Source organism: Triturus cristatus, unplaced genomic scaffold (assembly GCF_964204655.1).
Source record: "Triturus cristatus unplaced genomic scaffold, aTriCri1.1 SCAFFOLD_309, whole genome shotgun sequence".
Taxonomy (NCBI): Eukaryota; Metazoa; Chordata; class Amphibia; order Caudata; family Salamandridae; genus Triturus; species Triturus cristatus.
In genome coordinates this window covers 383,951-393,663 of record NW_028187862.1, presented here as the reverse complement: position 1 = coordinate 393,663, position 9,713 = coordinate 383,951, and positions in this window count along the sequence as shown.

Sequence of the window (9,713 nt, the reverse complement as noted above, 5' to 3'; positions counted from 1 at the left end):
CGCGCCTAACCGGTTGCTGGCCCGCTGGCTAGTAGCCATCTTGGCGACGAACTCTACAAAATACACTGCTGGTCTGGTTGCTCCAGACTGGCCCTTGCTCCCCTCCAAAGGAGCAGTCCTTCTGACCTTGCTGGTCAGAACCATCAGCTTATTTCATCTCCTACAACAATTGCTTTTGCCAAGGCTTGGTTGTTTCGATCAAGTCGCCGACATCGCCGACAGCGAGAGTCTGCGTGGGACAGCTCGTGAACCGACTCCTGGATGTCGTCGACCTCCAGGGACCACGTGGCTGCAGAGACAAGCTACACCTTTCTTCCTGTTTGCACCCGACATTGCCTGGTACCCACCTGGTGCCACGCTGGTCACTGGCTAGTGACTGTGAACACTGTCCCCTCTGCTTACAGGTCTTCAGCATCCCCGATCCACTCTTGGATCCACTGCATCTCTCCCGGACCGACCGCCTGCAGCATCTTTGTCTACAAGCTCCACGGAACAGATCGAAGAAACCCGACGCACTTCGAGGCCTGTGCACCCGCTTCCTGTGGGTGAGGTAAAGCTGGCACACCTGTGCCCAAGTGTAGTATTACATCTCTAGTGCCTGTGTTCCAAATCTTGAGTTCCTAGTCCATCCGGAAGATCCTCTTTGCAGTAACTTTGTACTTTTTACGCACCCATTGAAACCTATGGGAGCACGCGTGTGACTATTTGCTCTGCACACGCCACCCGTGGACCTCCTGGTCACTAACTGAAGTTAGCTCCTTGTAGGCCCAGCGATTCTAGAGGCCCTAGGCCTTTTCCCTTTTCTGTTCGTGGTACTTATACCACTATTTTAGTATATGGTTTGAGCGGCCACCAGGGCCTATCCATATAAAGTGCAACTTCTGTGTATTCTACTGTAATCTTGTTTGACGATTTGTGCTCCTGTGCTCATAAAGAGACTAGGGGTTACTTTGAGAAATAAATACATATATATTTTGAATATATATCTGTGTGGTGTCCTTTCATTGGTATAAAAGGGGGTTACATTTGGTAAAACAGCTGGCTTAACACGCTTCACGAGTTTAGCCTCAAAGACGGCTTAGCCTACGCTACCACTAGGGCAGCTAGTCCGAAAAGGTTGACTTACAACCACACCATAAGGGTTGCTTGGCATGGTACAAGGTGATCACTTTAACTAGTGAGCATCATATACCAGGCCAACTTCTCACAGCTGGTTTCAGGGTTTAGGGCACAACAGTGGTGTTCGGGCAGTGTAGGGGTTGATGCTGTGGGTGGTGTTTTAGGGCAGTGCAGTGGTGTTTGGGCAGTGTAGGCCGTTGTGATGGGGGTGATGTTTTAGGGTTTAGGGCAGTGCAGTTGTGTTCGGGCAGTGTAGGCGGTCATGTTGTGGGTGGTCTTTCAGGGTTTAGGGCAGTGCAGTGATGTTCGGGCATTGTAGGGGGTCATGCTGGGGGTGGTGTTGCAGGGTTTAGGTTAGCGCAGTGGTGTTCGGGCAGTGTAGGGGGTCTTGCAGGGGGTGGTGTTTCAGGGTTTAGAGCAGTGCAGTGGTGTTCGGGCAGTGTAGGGGGTCACGCTGGGGTGGTGTTTTAGGGTTTAGGGAAGAGCAGTGGTGTTTGGGCAGTGTAGGGGGTCTTGCAGAGGGTGGTGTTTCAGGGTTTAGGGCAGTGATGTTAGGGCAGTGTAGGGGGTCGTGCCGGGGCTGGTGTTTCAAGGTTTAGGGCAGTGCAGTGGTGTTCGGGAAGTATAGGGGGTCGTGCTGAGGCTAGTGTTTCATAGTTTAGGGCAGTGCAGTGGTGTTCGGGCAGTATAGGGGGTCATGCTGTGGCTGGAGTTTCAGGGTTTAGGGCAGAGCAGTGATGTTCGGGCAGTGTAGAGGGTCTTGCAGGAGGTGGTGTTTCAGGGTTTAGGGCAGTGGTGTTCGGGCAGTGTAGGGGGTCGTGCTGGGGCTGGTGTTTCAGGATTTAGGGCAGTGCAGTGGTGTTTGGGCAGTGTAGGGGGTCATGCTGGGACTGGTGTTTCAGGGTTTAGGGCAGAGCAGTGGTGTTCGGGCAGTGTAGGGGGTCGTTCTGGGGTAGGTGTTTTAGGGTATAGGTCAGAGTAGTAGTGTTCGAGCAGGGTAGAGGGTCGTACTGGTGGTGTTTCAGGGTTTAGGGCAGTGCAGTGGTGTTCGGGCAGGGTAGGGGGTCATGCAGGGTGTGGTGTTTCAGGGTTTAGGACAGTGCAGTGGTGTTCAGGCAGTGTTGGGGGTTTTGCTGGGGGTGGTGTTTCAGTGTTTATGGCAGTGGTGTTCGGGAAGAGTAGGTGGTCTTGCTGAGGGTGGTGCTTCAGGGTTTAGGGCAGTGTAGTGGTGTTTGGGCAGTATTGGAGGGTCTTCCTGGGGCTAGTGTTTCAGGGTTTAGGTTAGTGCAGTGGTGTTCGGGCATTGTAGGGGGTCGTGATGGGGCTGGTGTTTCAGGGTTTAGGGCAGTGCAGTGGTGTTCGGGCAGTGTTGGAGGTTTTGCTGGGGGTGGTGTTTCACTGTTTAGGGCAGTGGTGTTTAGAAAGTGTAGGTGGTATTGCTGGGAGTGGTGTTTCAGGGTTTAGGGCAGTGCAGTGATGTTCGGGCAGTATAGGGGGTCTTGCTGGGCTAGTGTTTCAGGGTTTAGGGCAGTGCAGTGGTGTTCGGGCAGTGTGGGGGTCGTGCTGGGGATGGTGTTTCAGGGTTTAGGGCAGTGGTGTTCGGGCAGTGTAGGGGGTCGTGCTGGGGCTGGTGTTTCAGGATTTAGGGCAGTGCAGTGCTGTTCGGGCAGTGTAGGGGATCTTGCAGGAGGTGGTGTTTCAGGGTTTAGAGCAGTGCAGTGGTGTTCAGGCAGTGTTAGGGGCTCATTCTGCGGCTGGTGTTTCAGGGTTTAGGGCAGAGCAGTGGTGTTCAGGCAGTGTAGGGGGTCGTGCTGGGGCTGGTGTTTCAGGGTTTAGGGCAGTGCAGTGGTGTTCGGGCAGTGTGGGAGTTCGTGCTGGGGATGGTGTTTCAGGGTTTAGGGCAGTGGTGTTCGGGCAGTGTAGGGGGTCGTGCTGGGGCTGGTGATTCAGAGTTTAGGGCAGTGCACTGGTGTTCGAACAGTGTAGGGGGTAGTGCTGGGGCTGGTGTTTCAGGGTTTAGGGCAGTGCATTGGTGTTCGGGCAGTGTAGGGGTGTCTTGCAGGAGGTGGTGTTTCAGGGTTTAGAGCAGTGCAGTGGTGTTCAGGCAGTGTAGGGGCTCATGCTGCGGCTGGTGTTTCAGGGTTAAGGGCAGAGCAGTGGTGTTCGGGCAGTATAGAGGGTCATGCTGGGGCTAGTGTTTCATGGTTTAGGGCAGTGCAGTGGTGTTCGGGCAGTAGAGGGAGTCATGCTGCGGCTGGTGTTTCAGGGTTTAGGGCAGAGCAGTGGTGTTCGGGCAGTGTAGGGGGTATTGCAGGGGGTGGTGTTTCAGGGTTTAGGGCAGTGGTGTTCGGGCAGTGTAGGGGGTCGTGCTGGGGCTGGTGTTTTAGTGTTTAGGGCAGTACAGTGGTGTTCGGGCAGTGTAGGGGGTTGTGCTATGGGTGGTGTTTCAGGGTTTAGGGCAGTGCAGTGGTGTTCGGGCAGTGTAGTGGGTCATGCTGGGACTGGTGTTTCAGGGTTTAGGGCAGAGCAGTGGTGTTCGGGCAGTGTAGGGGGTCATTCTGGGGCAGGTGTTTTAGAGTTTAGGGAAGAGCAGTGGTGTTCAGGGAGTGTTGGGGGTTTTGCTGGGGTTTGTGTTTTAGTTTTTAGGGCAGTGGTGTTCGGGAAGTGTAGGTGGTCTTGCTGGGGGTGGTGTTTCAGGGTTTAGGACAGTGCAGTGGTGTTCGGGCATCTTTTAGCATAGTGTAGCTAAAATAAATAAAAAATAAAAAAATGACTACTCCTCGAAAATGCCCTCATCTATTTGCATAATATCATGAATTTCTTTCTGGGTCATCTGGGGATTAGCTTGAGCATGGGTAGGTGGGGACTTAGGTATTGCAGAGCGAAATTGGGTGGCACAATAAGAACAACAAGCAGGACCGCACTGGATACAAATACAGCAGGTAAAAAGGAAACCCACTATGCCCAATAGAATCATGAATAGTTTCCACCCCCAAGTGGTCAGGAGGTCCCAGAACCAGGTGGACAGGGACCAGGTACCGGTCTCCGTATGGATTTCTGATGCCAGTCGGTGGAGTTTCTGACTGGCTAAATGAACCGAAGGGGCGGAGTCAGGTATATATACACAACAGGAGCTCCCAATTACCCGGCATGCTCCTCCGCGATCGGCCAATATAACATCTAGAACAAGACGATTTTGAAGGGTCACAAGCCGGGTCGCCTGAAGCTCAACAGTGATATTAGTCAATATCCCGGCAGTGGTATTGACCACTCCTTCCACCACCCTGGACAGCCTCCTAATTTCCTTACTATTTAGGATAGGGCCCCATATAGGTAGGACCCCTTTCATAATATCTACAAAGTGTTGGGCCGGGGTATCCGTTTGATCAGTGACATCATTATCAGTGGACGTGGATAACAGACTTCTTTTGTTCAGTGAATGGGATTTGTGATAATCTGATGGAGCAATATAAACAGGAGGATAGAGGAAGGACAGATAACACCTGCCTGACCATCCCCTGAGAAGCCAGGTGTAAGCATTTTCCCCACATACGAAATATATGTATGGGGGAGTCAATATTGGCAGACTACTAAAAGTCCGTAATCGATAAGTGTAATTGCATCTGCTAAATCCCACGAACAAATGGCCGGCACCCTGGATACAAAAGGAGGATGGCGTATTTAATACAGGGACTGGTATGATCTTGTCTTCCGAGACATTGCGTTCCTGGAAATATCTGAAGTATTCGGTAAAATTGAAGGATACAAAATCTAATATCTCATCCCTTAGCCAAGTATCATTCTCATGGTCCATGTACACATTCATGCAGGCTGTTGGATCTAAAGTGCCGTCAGTACCTTCTGCATTCGGAGTGAACCCCTGATGCCTCTCTATGTAGGCCAATATTAAGTCATAATCTTTCTCTGAGAACCTGTGTGCGTCTACAGTATAATGCTCGTATATCATAGACAACAATCTAAACCAAGCTTCACAGCTCCCTAAATGTGACAACGGCATTGAAATAAACAAATCATGTTTATGCATTACTGAAGGGAGGAGGCCACATACCCAGCAATCGGTAACATTCGTAGAACTGTGGGTCTGATGCAACATTTCTATGAAGGCATTATGTACATAAGTCTGGCGATGCCTCTCTTTATGAGGGGCCAAAGCCTGAAAATGGTGTTCCTGAGGAGTGGGGGTAGATAACACCAGGGTATGGACTGGGTGGCGGAATTCTAGATAAATGAACAATCCTAAACACAATAGAAATGACACAGCTATTATAGAAATAAACACAATTTTAGCACGCAAACTCCATGTTGAAAACATTGGTAAATATGGGTATCTAGGGCGGGGGAGTATGGGACGTTCTTCTTCAAGGGCAAAACGAGCAATGGGATACATTCTCACTAAAAGTCCAGTTCTAAACTCGGGAAACAAAAAGAGTTTACAAGCAGTCCAATCTGCCGGAGGGTCCTTCTTTCCTGTGTCCGTGTTAGAGCCTCACAGGCAGACTCTTAGCATTCCAAACAGTAAAAACATAAAAAATAAAAATAAAAATCAAGGGTGCAAAAACTTCTCGCATAGGAGCTGCACTTGACGCAACTCTGGTCGAAGAGGAAGGTTACCTGGGCCCCTTCCTTCTATCAGTGTCTCTACCTTCTTTCTGAACAGGGCTATCACTTAAAGTTCCAAGCCCTCCACGAGTTCAGTCCAGTGTTTATATGGTCCCTTAGCTCAGACTTCACCTTTCATTGTGGCCGGACCGGGGGATCTCATTCCGTTTGCGGGGCCGCAGGTCGTATCGAGTGTGACCAGGGGTTTCAGGATTCACAAACAAGATGGGCACAGTGGGATCAGATAAGGAACAAGGCGTGTGGCCCTCCTGGTCACGCGTTTGGTCCCCAGGCAGGGCCTTATCTGCCACAGCTGACCCCGAACTTATAGCCCTCTCTCCCTGCCCTTCCGCTTCTCCGTGGGCTTCGGGGGAGGGTGATTCTTCGGTGTCGTGCTCACCCCTGTGTTGTACGTTTTCCTCCTGGTCCTGACAATCCTCGGGCAAGGGAAGCGGGACACGCTTCAAATGGGAAACATGAATCCAATGCTGTTTCCCTTCGACCTTTACCGCCGTCTTTGTGGCCAGAAACACTTGATGTGGCCGGGTCCAGCGGGGTTCCAAGCTCGACTTCCGCTGATAGTTCCGAATTAGGACCCACTGACCTGGCTCGATGCTGTGTCCGGGGCCCTCCGGCAGAGGCTGCAGTACTGCTGAAATCTGTTGGTGGATAGAACGGAGATCTTTAGTTAACGCATAGAGGTAGTCGGCTAACATAGGATACTCAATATCCCTGAATGACTTGGGCCGGGGCACCCCCCATACATTGGCAGGTCTCCCAAAAACCACCTCGTAAGGGGAAATCCCACTCCGAGAATGAGGGGTCGTTCTTACAGACAACAGGGCCAATGGTAGAAGATCGGGCCATTTCAAGCCGGTCGTGTCCTGTAGTTTAGCTAATTTTAACTTCAGGATCCCATTATATTTTTCAACTAGGCCTGCTGATTGAGGGTGCCGCGCAGCGTGAAACTTCTGTCGTATGGACAAACCCTTACATACATGTTGAACTAAATTAGCATTAAAGTGTGTCCCATTATCACTCCAGATCACTCGTGGTAACCCATATCGGGGAAAGAACTCTTTTATTAAGGCTCTCGCAGTTGCTATAGCTGTGTTTTCTCTAGTAGGGTACGCTTCTACCCATTTACTGAAGGTACAGACTACCACCAGAACGTATTTGAGGTTGTTAACCCGTTCCAGCTGTATATAGTCCATTTGGAGTACCTCGAAAGGCAAGGTGGGTGGGGCAAAACTACCTGACAGAACAGGAGTACCACCCCCCGGGTTATGTTGAAGGCAGACCATACAATGTTGGACCAAATTCCTGGCCGTTTTGTGGATATTGGTGTTGTACCATACAGGGTCCAATATCGCGCAAATGCCTCGAACCCCTACGTGGGCGGGACCATGTGCCATGGCTACCACCGCATTCACAAATGCATTCGGTAGGAGCCATCTGCATTTATCTGACAGGTCCGTCCAACACCCATTCTCGTCTAACCGCCCCACCTGCTCCTGCCAATACTGCAGTTCCTCTGGGGTGACCTCCTGCTGCAATTCTTTCACACTATCTACAGTGTTTCGAAAAATGTCTGCTTCTACCATCCTTCTACACTGGCTAACCACAAACATGGAGGGGGTGTCAGACTGGGCAGTTTCTTTAGCAATCTTATCTGCAAAAGCATTTCCCCTCCCAACATCATCAGTTACCGCCTTATGGGTACTACATTTTACAATAGCAAGGGTTTCTGGCAAAGGTAATGCAGCCAGTAGTCGCTTGTCAAGAATGCCTGTCATACGAGGGGAGGAAAACGGTAACCAGCGAAAACGGACTACATCTCCCAGGATGCTTAGCGGTTGAGAGGTTATGTAAACAGGAGAGCTGTTACATAACTCAAGGGAAACACGCCCTTATGTAAACAGGAGAGCTGTTACATAACTCAAGGGAAACACGCCCTTATGTAAACAGGAGAGCTGTTACATAACTCAAGGGAAACACGCCCTTATGTAAACAGGAGAGCTGTTACATAACTCAAGGGAAACACGCCCTTATGTAAACAGGAGAGCTGTTACATAACTCAAGGAAAACACGCCCTATAAAGGGAGGAACCGGGAGGTACAAGGCTGTCGGATATTGTGTTTACACCGACGTACCTGCTTCGTGAAGAGCAGTGTTCCGGAGTGGTGCTCCAGTAAGGCAAGAACGGAGGTAGGTCGAGTCGTTACTCCCTGTGCCGTGTCTTGCCCCATCGTCACCTGTGAAGGACCCGGAAGCTCTACCGGTCAACCATTGAGCTTCGCTTTTTGACTCGGCTGAGTCCAAGCGCAGTGGCGCTTTTGCTGGTTGGAGTCGTAACTCCCAGCCCAACCAGAGACACAGGGACTGCCAGCTGTAACGCACACCAGGAGGTGTTTGCCGCGTTACAGACTCGGAAGTCCACAGGATCGATCGAGCGGCTGCTCTCGGTTCAGTCTTCTTGCTTGTGATTGGGGTATCGGTGACGCATCACCAGGAGGTGACTCCGCGTCCCGGTGCAGTCTGAGGAAGAGGTTGAGCGGCTGCTCCCTTCAGGTAGAGACCCCGGCTGGGTGTTTCCCTGACTCCTCGATTCTCCCCAACACTCTTCGTGCCCCTCACAGCCTACCGATTGGCATTGTCGGCCATTTCATTTCTGCCCTCTGTTGGCATACGCCGGGATCGGCGTATATGCAGAGGACGGTTAGGACCATCCGTGCTGTGGGCTGGTAACGTACTTAGCCTGGAGGATTCCGGTGACTATAACTTTTGTTTGTTCTTTGTATTTTATTTGCCTTCATTAAAAGAACTAACCCTTCACAAGTGGTTGCGTCCTCATTGTCGTGTCTGTTAAACGATCCTGAGACGTTCAGGGCGTTACATCGCTCGACCAATTGTCCATTCTTTATCTTTTCGCCATGGGATGTAAGAAACCCTCGTTCTGCCCACAACCTCCCAAAACTATGGGCTACACCGAAAGCGTATTGGCTATCGGTGTAGACGTTCAGCCTCAATCCCTTACCCAATTCACACACCCTCAGTAGTGCAATTAATTCAGCCGCTTGGGCTGAATGATATGGTACTTTGGCCGTCTCGACCACGGTCTGCAAGGTGGTAATTGCATAAGCCGCAACCGTAGTACCGTTGGGCAATCTAAAACATGAGCCGTCAACATACAATTCCCCTTGGGGTTCAGATAAAGGGGTGTCTGTTAGATCTATCCGGCCCTTTGTTTCTTCTTCAGTCCGAAATATGCAATCATGTACATCCCGGCCACTTTCTCCTGAGGGGAGGGGTAGCAACGTGGCAGGATTCAGAGTGACGCATCTCTTGATCGTTATATGAGGTGCAAACAGGGTCAATTCGTACCCCGTAAGACGCGCACTGGTTAAGTGCTGCGTCTGTGTCCTGTTTAACAATACGTCCACAGCGTGTGGTACCATCACCGTGAGATCCATATTTAGGACTAGCCCTTCCGATTGCCTGATCGCCACCGCTACAGCGGCCGTGGCTCTCAGGCAGCTGGGAAGCGCTCTGGCGACATTGTCCAAAACCGCCGAAAAATATGCACAGGGTCTTTGCTTACCTCCAAAGTCCTGTGTTAACACTGAAAGCGAACAACCGTCCACCTCATGCACGTAGAGCACAAAAGGCTTCCGGTAGTCTGGGGTGCCGAGCACTGGAGCAGAACATAAAGCAGCCTTCAAAGAAATAAAAGCCATTTGACACTCATCAGTCCAGGGTAGGGGTTCATGCACATCTTTGGTGATTAGATACAAGAAAGGTTTAGTGATAAGAGAGTAGTTAGGGATCCATTGGCAACAGTAAGAGGTTCTACCAAGCAAAGCACGGACATCACGTTGCGTGCGAGGAACAGACATGTTAGTAATGGATGCAATACGCTCCGAGGTCAGTCGCCTTCCCTCCTTCGACAGGAGATGACCAAGGTAGGTCACCTC